We start from the raw sequence: 9991 nt of genomic DNA on the forward strand, positions 1-9991 counted from the left end.
GTCCAAATCTGACAGAACGACCCAACGACCCATCAATCAGAGAAACTAATTAATTAACCAATTAACATCAATTAAAGATCAAAGCAATCAGAGAGGCGGGACTTCCTGTTAAAGTATGAAAATATATAAAAAATCCCCCCCCCACCCCACTGTACAGTATATCCAGGTGTTCCTTCCAGCTAAACCCCCTTTAAAGGAAGGGATTAACCAGAGAGATGAGCTACACAGTTGGGGTTACACACACAGGGCTATCAAACTGACTCCTCCAATCAGAGGCTTTATGAAATCGGCTTTCTTTGATTGTAGAGCAACTTTGATCAGTGTATGAAACACTATACAGTATCATAGCTATTTTCTTTCTTTCTTTTTTTTTTTGTGTCATTTTTATTTTCACTCTACCTTACTCCCGTCACCTGTCACTCAGTGCTCACCACATCCCTGGTTGTCAGAGGTGGGGATGTTTGATTGCATGCGTTCACACAGAGTGTTGCATCTGTACTTTTTGAATCTAATTTAATTGCTTTTATAATGGTGATAATAATGTCATTTGGCTGTAGGTTTGCACAACTACATTGTCTTTATTTTTCTTTCTCTCTTTTGTGTTTTGTTGCATTTTTATGATTTTAATTGATTGATTTTTGTTGTTGTTAGGGTTGAAGCATTTAAGAATATTGCAGCTACCAGAAACAAGCTCCAGATTTGTAGGATAAGATCATTTCTGTAAATGTTCTCCAGATGAAAGTTTTGCCTTGTGACCTATCTGGGCAAGTTATTCTCAGGCCAAGATGGAGGTATATATACATTATCTTAACATATACACGTGCACACACAGAAAGCATGCATACATATAAGTGAGAAACCACAAATTGACAGAAGGTGCATGTAGACGCAACTGGTTATGTTTCCTTGACAACATCAACAACACCAAGGTCTTATTATGGCGTCCTAACAAAGGGTCCTTGGTCTTTTCCAGCTCTTTTTTTATTTTCTCATATTTTCCTACTGAGCCATACATTTGTTGACATTCTGTGTTGTTTGGGGCAAATGTATGTCAGAGATCACCTGAGTGTTTTAAGCTGCCTGCTCTCCACTGCTGGTGATTTTACTGGGGGGTGGGCGTTTCACTCCACTGCAGGCCTGTGTTCAGTTTTTTTGGTGTTTGTTCAGCATTTATCCGTTGCTTATTAATGTTATATCCTCACTGCATTTGAAGTCGTGTTCATTTGTTACGCACTAAGATTAAGAGTGTCTCTCCTTTGATCTTCCTGCAGCATACAAAGTTTTTGAGATTTTCTTTCTGAAGTGAGAGAGGCGGGTTGAAATAGCATACAGTCCAGCTTATAGCCTTGAGGGGACCACCTAATGACATTGTACTGTTCAACAGACGATTCTTTTGTCAGAAATAAATAAACAACAACAACAACACAAAAAACTGTAATTGTCTCATCTCCAAATTTGCATGAGGAAAATAAATAGCAGTGGAGAGCGTCATTGTACTTTGCAATATTTGACAGAAAAAGGACAGATTTTTATCTCCACATAAGACGTCTAAGTGGAAGTGTATTCCCCTTTTGCTAAACTGAAATTAAAACTGACCATCTTTTCATTTGAAGTGGAGTGGAAGACTGGTGAGGAAGAGATTTAAATGAACATGAGCTTGTGTTTTCGCTGTATCTCTGTAAAGTTGTTGGGTTGAGGATGACTTGCTGCTTAGAGGGAGGGCAGAGCAGACCTGAGCTACCGTCTAATCTTGGGTTATCAGACCTGGGTCACATTAGTACTTACAGAAAATTCTTCTTGTTAAATGAAACCTAGTTGGAGTATCAGAACATTTTACACAAGGAAAATATTTCAAAGTACCAAAATATACTGTTATGTGATTATATGACAAATTTACCCCTGTATACCAATCCAATGTGGTACTCCAAGTAGGAAAAAACAATAATAATTACATGTAAATACTAAATGATCCTGGCCCGGTTGTAAAACACACTACACACTGACCTGTCCTGGAGTCTCTGACCATCACCGTGATCAATGTAAGCAGTCGGGAAACTGTTTTGTATGTATATAAATAAATAAATAAATAAATAAGTCTATCTGAGAAGAAGATTAATATTCCTAGTCAAGTAGTCTCTCTGGTGTATAAAAACAACCCAACCTGGTTGGACTATGTAGCATCTTAATAAATTAAATGAATAAAGCTCCTACCTAACCGTGTGAAGTCATTTCCTGCTATGCACACAGGCTACAAGGTGCACATTTATATACATATATGAAATCATATAACATGTCGAATTGTGGGAGGAAAGCGAAATCTCGACTCGACGTTTAAAACTGACTTTCATTTTGATGAGATTTTTCCGTTTCTTAAACTTTAACATTTGGCAGAGTGATCACCAGTGGAAAACACTGTAAAGAAAGCAAACGGGGCATCACAAAAAGAAAAATACTGGCTGTTAAGACACACTAGCGTCTACTCTTACTTCTCTCATCACAGCCAGACCTGCTGCCACTGACATCCAAAGCCATGCTGGCTTGTTAGTTGCTACCACTTTGCTTTATTTGGCAGTATCGCAATTTGCAGTGGGATAAGAGTATTAAAATATATCGCTGCAAGGAAATAAGTTACCCCTAGGATTTCTATTTCTACAGTTGTGGTGTTGAATAAAATAAAATCCTGGTGATTCATCTTGTGTTATTGTATCTGTAACAACCAGACAGTGTTTCTGTCTGCACCTCGTGTTTAGAGCAGCGGAGAAGAGTTTGTCTCAGGAGCCACCCACCCCCCCCTTCCCCAGGTGTACACCTGGGCCCGGTAGCTCCTCAGCTGTTTGGCTTGGCCACAGCAAGACAGCTGTGAACTCACTAGTGGAAATCAACCAATATTAATTTACATTTTTGCATTCTGTAGGGAAATAACCCAATTCCAAAGTAAATCACAAAGGAATGTTACAAAATACTAAAAATATGAAAATTACAAGAGCTCCAGAGGTTTGATGCTGACCCAAAGAAGAGGTCAACATTTTATATCTGTCTTCTGACAGTAAGATTTCCAGGCAACCAGCAGAAACCAGGAGAAGTCACTGCTCCCAGTAAAGAAATAATTGTGTGTACCTGTTATTGTTACTCTTTGTACAGATTAAACAAACACAATATGACATGTTAATTAGTGAGATTTAGAGGTAATGATACGTGGATTTCCCTTTAGAGAGAGCCAGGCTAGCTTTTCCCAGTCTCAAACTGCACCTCAAACTGATGTTTTGCTATTTCCTTCAGCCCTTTTATTTTTATGCTTTTCTTCTGGTCCAGTTTGTTGAAAAATAAGAATGTAGTATTATCTTTACTTCTTGCAATGAAGGTGATGCTTTATTGGCATGAAAGTGTCGATAAAGCATTGTTTTTATATCAAATAATGATACATTTCAGATTTTATATGTTTGTCTATCTGGCTATGCATGAACAAATATTATTTACTTTCCAAAAGGGAATCCAGACAAGAGATGTTTGGGGTCAATTAGATCTCAAAAGGGGTCCATGGGTACAGAGATTACTTATTAACAAACTCTTACTTAAGTAACAGAAATCTGAATAGATATATGGGAGATAATAATGTGAAAATCATTTGTAGTAAACTGTTATATAGCTCCACATAAACTCCAAACTGGAGTACACTTCAGAAACTATCATCAGTTCAAAATCATGTTCTTTCAAACCAAAAAAGTTGCGAAGTATCAAGCTGAAAAAACAATGTTAGGTATGTGTTTTAAGCTGTTAAAGAGTAGCCTGGCCCCTCCAGGATGCCAAAGAGAACAGCAGGGTTAAGAAAAGCAGCTATTTTATGACAAGTTTGTTGGAGATCACAACACGCAGATTTAGCAATCACAAGAAAGACAATGCAATGTCCCCACAACACAAAGCACTGATGACCTAAATAACTTGACATTATCCTGCAGTATCCTGAACCTGTGGTTCTTATTATTCATACTGACCACAAGGGACCCACATCAGATGTTGATCTGTGACCTCTGTCCAGAGGACTCAGCTAATATTTAAACATCCTGCATCGCTCACACAGTCTTTCAGTGAATCTGGTCTTCATTGACGTCTGTACAATAAACTTGATGTCTGGCTGTGCTTCAGTGTCGTAAAAAGTATAAAATATTTAATTATCCATCTCTCCAACATACTTCTATTCTTGGTGTTTACTGTGTGCCATAATTAAGTTTGGCAGAGAGATGAGTATTGTTTTACACTGTTAAAGTACACAAAGAAAACGATTAATCTCCTGCTTCATCTACAGGTTTTACCTTTTTGGAATATATACGCATATATATCTTTAATTTATTTTCCCTCTCAAAGTTGCACAAAGTGAAACAAAATACTCTGCACGGCATATTTGTTTGGCACATGAATAAGCCAAATTTCATGCAAATTTTCTCCTTACAAGAGGTCCCTGTAAGAGTTTTGGGGTCGAAAAGGATTTGCAGCTTGCCAGAAAGGTTGGAGGCAAGACAACTGGCAGAGAGGGATGCAGTCTGGAAGAATTCGCTTGTGGCAGATCTCTCCAGCAAAAACCTTTTCAATCATTTGTGTGATCTTAACCTTAGAACAGAAACATGACCCAATTTAACAAGCCACCAGAGCTGACAGATCACTCTCAGGAGAAATGCTTCTGTCGAAACTAGTCCCAAAGGCAACAAATATGTTAAATAGGTTGTCTCGTACTGAAAGATGCCCATTACTGTCCCATTGTAGTTGTAATTAAGTACATTTATTCAAGTACTATGCTTAAGTACACTTTATTTTTAGTATTAGTATTTAGTATTTTTACTTTACTGTATTTTCACTTTATAACATCAAATATTACTTTTATTCTGGGAAATATTGTAACTTTTACTCCACTACATTTATTTGACAGCTAGTTAATAGTTACATTTCAAGTTAAGCGTTTACATACAAAACATGACAAGATGCGTTTACTGTTTTAAAATTAACCAGTAGTTCCAAACCGTTTTGACTTACAAAAAAAGCTTTGTTGGTCTACAGTCTAATTGTTATTTTTCAGAAGTCTTTGAGTTCTTAGCAGTCCCAGAAAGTAAAGCTGATTTCCTCTCTAAACATCCCACATATCATTCAAATGACTGTCCGAGGCCCCCAAAAATGAAATGTAAAATTATCCAATATTTCACTAAAAGCAAATATTAGAGAAAAGTCAAAAGAATTAAAATAAATCTGTGTTGAAGAACTTTTCTTTTTCCCTGCACCATTAATCATCTCACTACTCCATTGATTCATCTTGTGACCTTAAAAAGGGCCCCATATCTAGACTGGGAACCTCTGGACTAAAATATCAAACTGTAAAGATGTAAAAAATAAATAAATGAAAACTAACTCCTCTTCAAAGAGCTTTAAGAGTAAAATGCTACTTATACACAGTGGTGGAATATAACTAAGTACATTTACTATTTCCATTTTATACTACTTCATTTAGTTGTAGTTACTATTTATTTAACAGTTAAATATTCCAGACACATAAATCATGTTTTTTTCCATATAATACCATATTTAGTATTATATATTCCAGTCAGTGAATGCTAACTGTAATATACACTGACCGACCACTTCATTAGATACACCTGTACAATCCAATGTGAAAGGTGTTTCTAATATTATAGCCCTCTCATGTTTCTAAATGGGGTGGCCAAAATAAAAGAAACACCTCTCAATATAATGCAGTCAAGTTTAACACGACTGCAAACTACAACCTCAATCGTAAACATAATAGTTCAGTTATTACCTTTCTGACAGTGCAAACAAAAGCTGAAACATTATAAGCTTTTTTATGGCAGAGTCATTCTGGATCTCATTGGATTGTACAAGTGTACCTAATGAAGTGGCCGGTCTGTATAATATTATACAGTACCTCTTAACTACATTTTGCTGTCTATATTTCCTACTTCATTAGGATTTTAAATGCAGGACTCTACTGCGGTATTGTTACAATGTTGTTACAATGTTGGAGTATAAGACGTGAATACTTCTCCCACCGCTGACAGATGAGGAGTTCATTTAAAAAATAAAAAAAAGAAAATTACGTGCTGGAATGTGGTGTTGGACGGGCAGGCTCTGTTCAGTAGTTGGTTAAGTATATGAGCATGAGGTCATGTTAAAAAGGAGCCCGTTTTTGTTTGGCATGACATCAAGCAGGAAAGTGCAGTCGCTTGCCCCTCGCTGCAGCTCTGTGGGCAAAACAGCACTTTGTTCATTTGTCCCAAAGCCAAGAGGACACATTGTTCAATAGAAACTCATTTGTTTCAACTGAGCCAGCCAACTTATGGCTGATGTTATCTTTTATGGGGCAGCTGCAGCTCATATTCTTATAGAAATAATGGGATTTTCTTAACAGAGCCTGAAATTTGAATGAGTGACAGAGGTTGGAAGTTACCCGTACTACTGCAGTGATGTCATTTCACTGATGTGTATGTGTGTGTATGTGTGTGCGTGCATTACTGCATATGCAAGATTTTTATGGGAAGGCAGGAGATGGGACGTCTGCTGAATTTTCTATTGAGTCTCTGTCCAAAAGCAGCACTGTGTCTTTCTTTTACCAGAACATTTGTCAGACTAAACCACCACACTGTTTGCGGTTTGGAAACTTGGTTTAACTGAAAGGAAACTCCTTAGGGCTTGTTTTGTTTTTCTTTTTTTCAACAGTCTATAGGAACATTCTTCCTAAAGAGGTCGGGACTTTTATAGTCCTAGTTCAGAGAAGGCTGCAGAAAGTCAAACAGCAAACTTAAGAGATTTATTTTTTTAAATAAAACCTTACATGTGATACAGTGTCCGAGTGAATGGCTTCGCCATTTTTGCTTTCCGTCTCGTACTTGTGGGCCAGTTTCCTCATTACATTTTTACAATTGTTGGATGTAACTTCTCGTCTGGAGGATTTCAACTGCTTGTTCAGTGAAGTTTGCATATTTACGACCACATGTGTCCCTTAAATCATATGTTGTTTTTACTTGGTTTCCTGTTAAAGTACTACATAATGCAATTGCCACAGGATTTGTGTGCACAATTTAGTGGCATCTAGCAGTCTAGTTGCAGACGCCTCACCTCACCCTCTCCTTTCTTGCATGAAGAAGAAACAGCATTGGGTGTGATGTACACGAAAGCTCAGATCTAGAGCCAGTGTTTAGTTTGTTAATTCTGGGCTACTATAGAAACATGGAGGTTCAACATGACAGACTATGTCGACCCCTCAGGTGATTATACACTTACTGTACAGTATGCATATTATATTGAATTTCTTCATATTCTGTAAAAAAAACCAACTCCCTATATCTTACACATTGGACCTTTAAAGGAATAAATAGTTTAACACTTTGGGAAATACCCCCATTTGACATTATCCTTTTGACGTTTTATGAGTAGATTGATTGCCAATCTATTGCCACATCATCTACACCTGTTTGTTAGCAACACCAAAGAGACAGCAAAGATTGGGAGAAGGGGTAATCAACAAGATTATTCAGATTTTTGTTTTTTGTGCATTTCAGTTTATGTACAGATTAAACAAATATGATTGAACATGTTAATTAGTGAGGTTGATTTTTTTCTTTTTCACAGAAAGAGAAGCTGTTCCACCCTGCTACCAATCCTTATGCTGAGCTAAACAAGCTGCTGGCTGTAGATTTACATTTAGTGGACAAATTAAAGTGGCATCAGTCAGCTCTTTGCTGTATTTGTGTATTTGAAACAATTCATTCATTCATATCTGTGCATAGACAGTACAAAATCATGGATGTAGTATCTGTGACGTCACCCACAGGTTTCTGAAGAGCCGCCGCAATCAGAGCAGTCCTACCTCCACCGCCTCTCGGCTAATCCACAAATGGACAAAGACGTGGCTTGTTGGTGGACCAGAGGTGGGCTGAGTGACACCTGACAAACCACCTGTAATGGCACTCACCTGCCAATCAAAGCAGCCACTATTAATTATGCATAACTTTAAGACTTAATAGAATTATGACAATACAAATTCCTCTGAGTACAGTTGTCATGAACGTGGAAATTAGCTTTGAAGACCCGTGAAGAGCTGTTTTTTGTACCAAGCTGTAAACATGTTTATTTCTGCTGTGTTGGACATTTTAACATGGGGACTTATGGAGACTGACTCGTTCTGTAGCCAGCCTAAAGTGGCTGTTTGAGGAACTGCAGTTTTGGACATATTGGACACATTCACAGCTACGGAGGTTGCCGCTTAGCTTTTACACGATTTTAAACGATTAAGATATAGCATGCTAATTAGTGAGCCAGCCTACCTACCATCATATTTATGAGAGTTGGATTGATATGTTTGTCTAACCCTGGGCAAGACAGCAAATAAACACATTTCCTAGAATAAATTATATTAATTGAGCTTCTGGAGCTCGTTCTTTTACTGTCATGAGATCCACATTGGTTTAGATAATGACTCAAAATATCAGACTGTTAAATTGTTGTAAACACACACAAAAGCATCCAGAGTGCAGTCATGTTTTCTTTCTATTTCATTAACTAAATGTGGTCTGTGTTTTTCTTTTTTCTTTTTCCTTGTTACTGTTGTTTGGTGGATACATTCAATGAGCCTAATTGCTAAACAGTTTGGCCCTGCAGTCCTCTATGCCTAGACAGTCTCTCTACTTTATGGCGTGCAACAGAAACCACAAACAGACTATGAAAAACTGTACTGCCCCCGGCCCTCCTCTCTGTCATCATCACCACCACCCAGCCGTCTTCAACAACTTTTTGCTGGATCCACGTGGATTCACTGGTAGCAGAAAGGGGTTTAGATTCTGCACATAGATAAATGTCACTCATCCACTCACACTTTTCTTTGTTTCAATCTGTGTTCTTTGTGTGTCGGCCTGGAGGGTGGTGGTGGTGGGGGGGGTTAGAGACCTATATTCTCCATCCAAGCCTGAAGGATGACCTCATGGGGCTCGCAGCTGCCATCACCATTCTCGCAGGAGTTAATAGGAACAGCATGTAGCCTTGGAAAGGACTACCTCTTTCTCTCTCTTTCCTTCTTTCTTTTTCTGTCCCCACTATTTGAACACTATTGAGCCAACTAACATCATTTTGCCTTCATTATTTATTTATGTGTTTTTTTTTCACTTTCTCAGAAACCGCAATTTTTTTTTCTGCCACCTCATTTCCTTAATTTAAAGCGACATCACAGACGATGGCCTACAATGTAGGCAAAGACAATAGAGTACTGTAATGTTACAGCTCTTGAAAAGTTTGATTTAAGTCTTTAGACAGCTTTAATTTGTGTTTTATATAACACATGAAGAATTAGCAGTTCTCACCTCTATGAAGCTTTATAGCTCCCCCCTTTCATAGTTTCCCACCATTACCAGACATATAGACAAAACTAGAGACTAGCTTATGAACAAAGTGGAGCATTCAGCAGCTAAAGAGACAGATATTTCCTTCAGGAGTTGGATGGGACCAAAAACGGAGCTAAAAGGAGACTTAATTTTGCCAAGTGGACAGAAATATGTCTCTGAATGTTGCTCTGTGTCTGCTGGATGTGTTTGGTAACAAGTCTGCCACACCAGTTTTAACTTTTTCTGTAAGGTTTAACATTATATGTTCATAAGCAACAGTTACGGTTAGAGTTCAGAAAAATAAAACATCCTTAGTTGCATTTTTTTTTTTTTTTAGTTTAACACTCAAAACTTTTGATTGACAGTTACTAAACAACCTCAAACTGTCTCCTTGCCCACTTCAAATCAGTGAAATGAGCACAGAAAGACAAAGAAATACAGAAATCTGTCATGTGAAATAACCAAAATTGTTCTAACTTTGAATTCAGGACGAGCCCATTGCTCACAGCAAGAAACTGATTGAGACATTATGTCTTTCAGACCTTGAAAGATCTTGTTTGTTCCAATGAACAGTGTGTCTTTTTATGGAAAAATAGACTTGTTTTCATTGCTCACTG

The sequence above is a fragment of the Larimichthys crocea genome, chromosome VI (genome assembly GCF_000972845.2).
Source record: "Larimichthys crocea isolate SSNF chromosome VI, L_crocea_2.0, whole genome shotgun sequence".
In the NCBI taxonomy this organism is placed as follows: Eukaryota; Metazoa; Chordata; class Actinopteri; family Sciaenidae; genus Larimichthys; species Larimichthys crocea.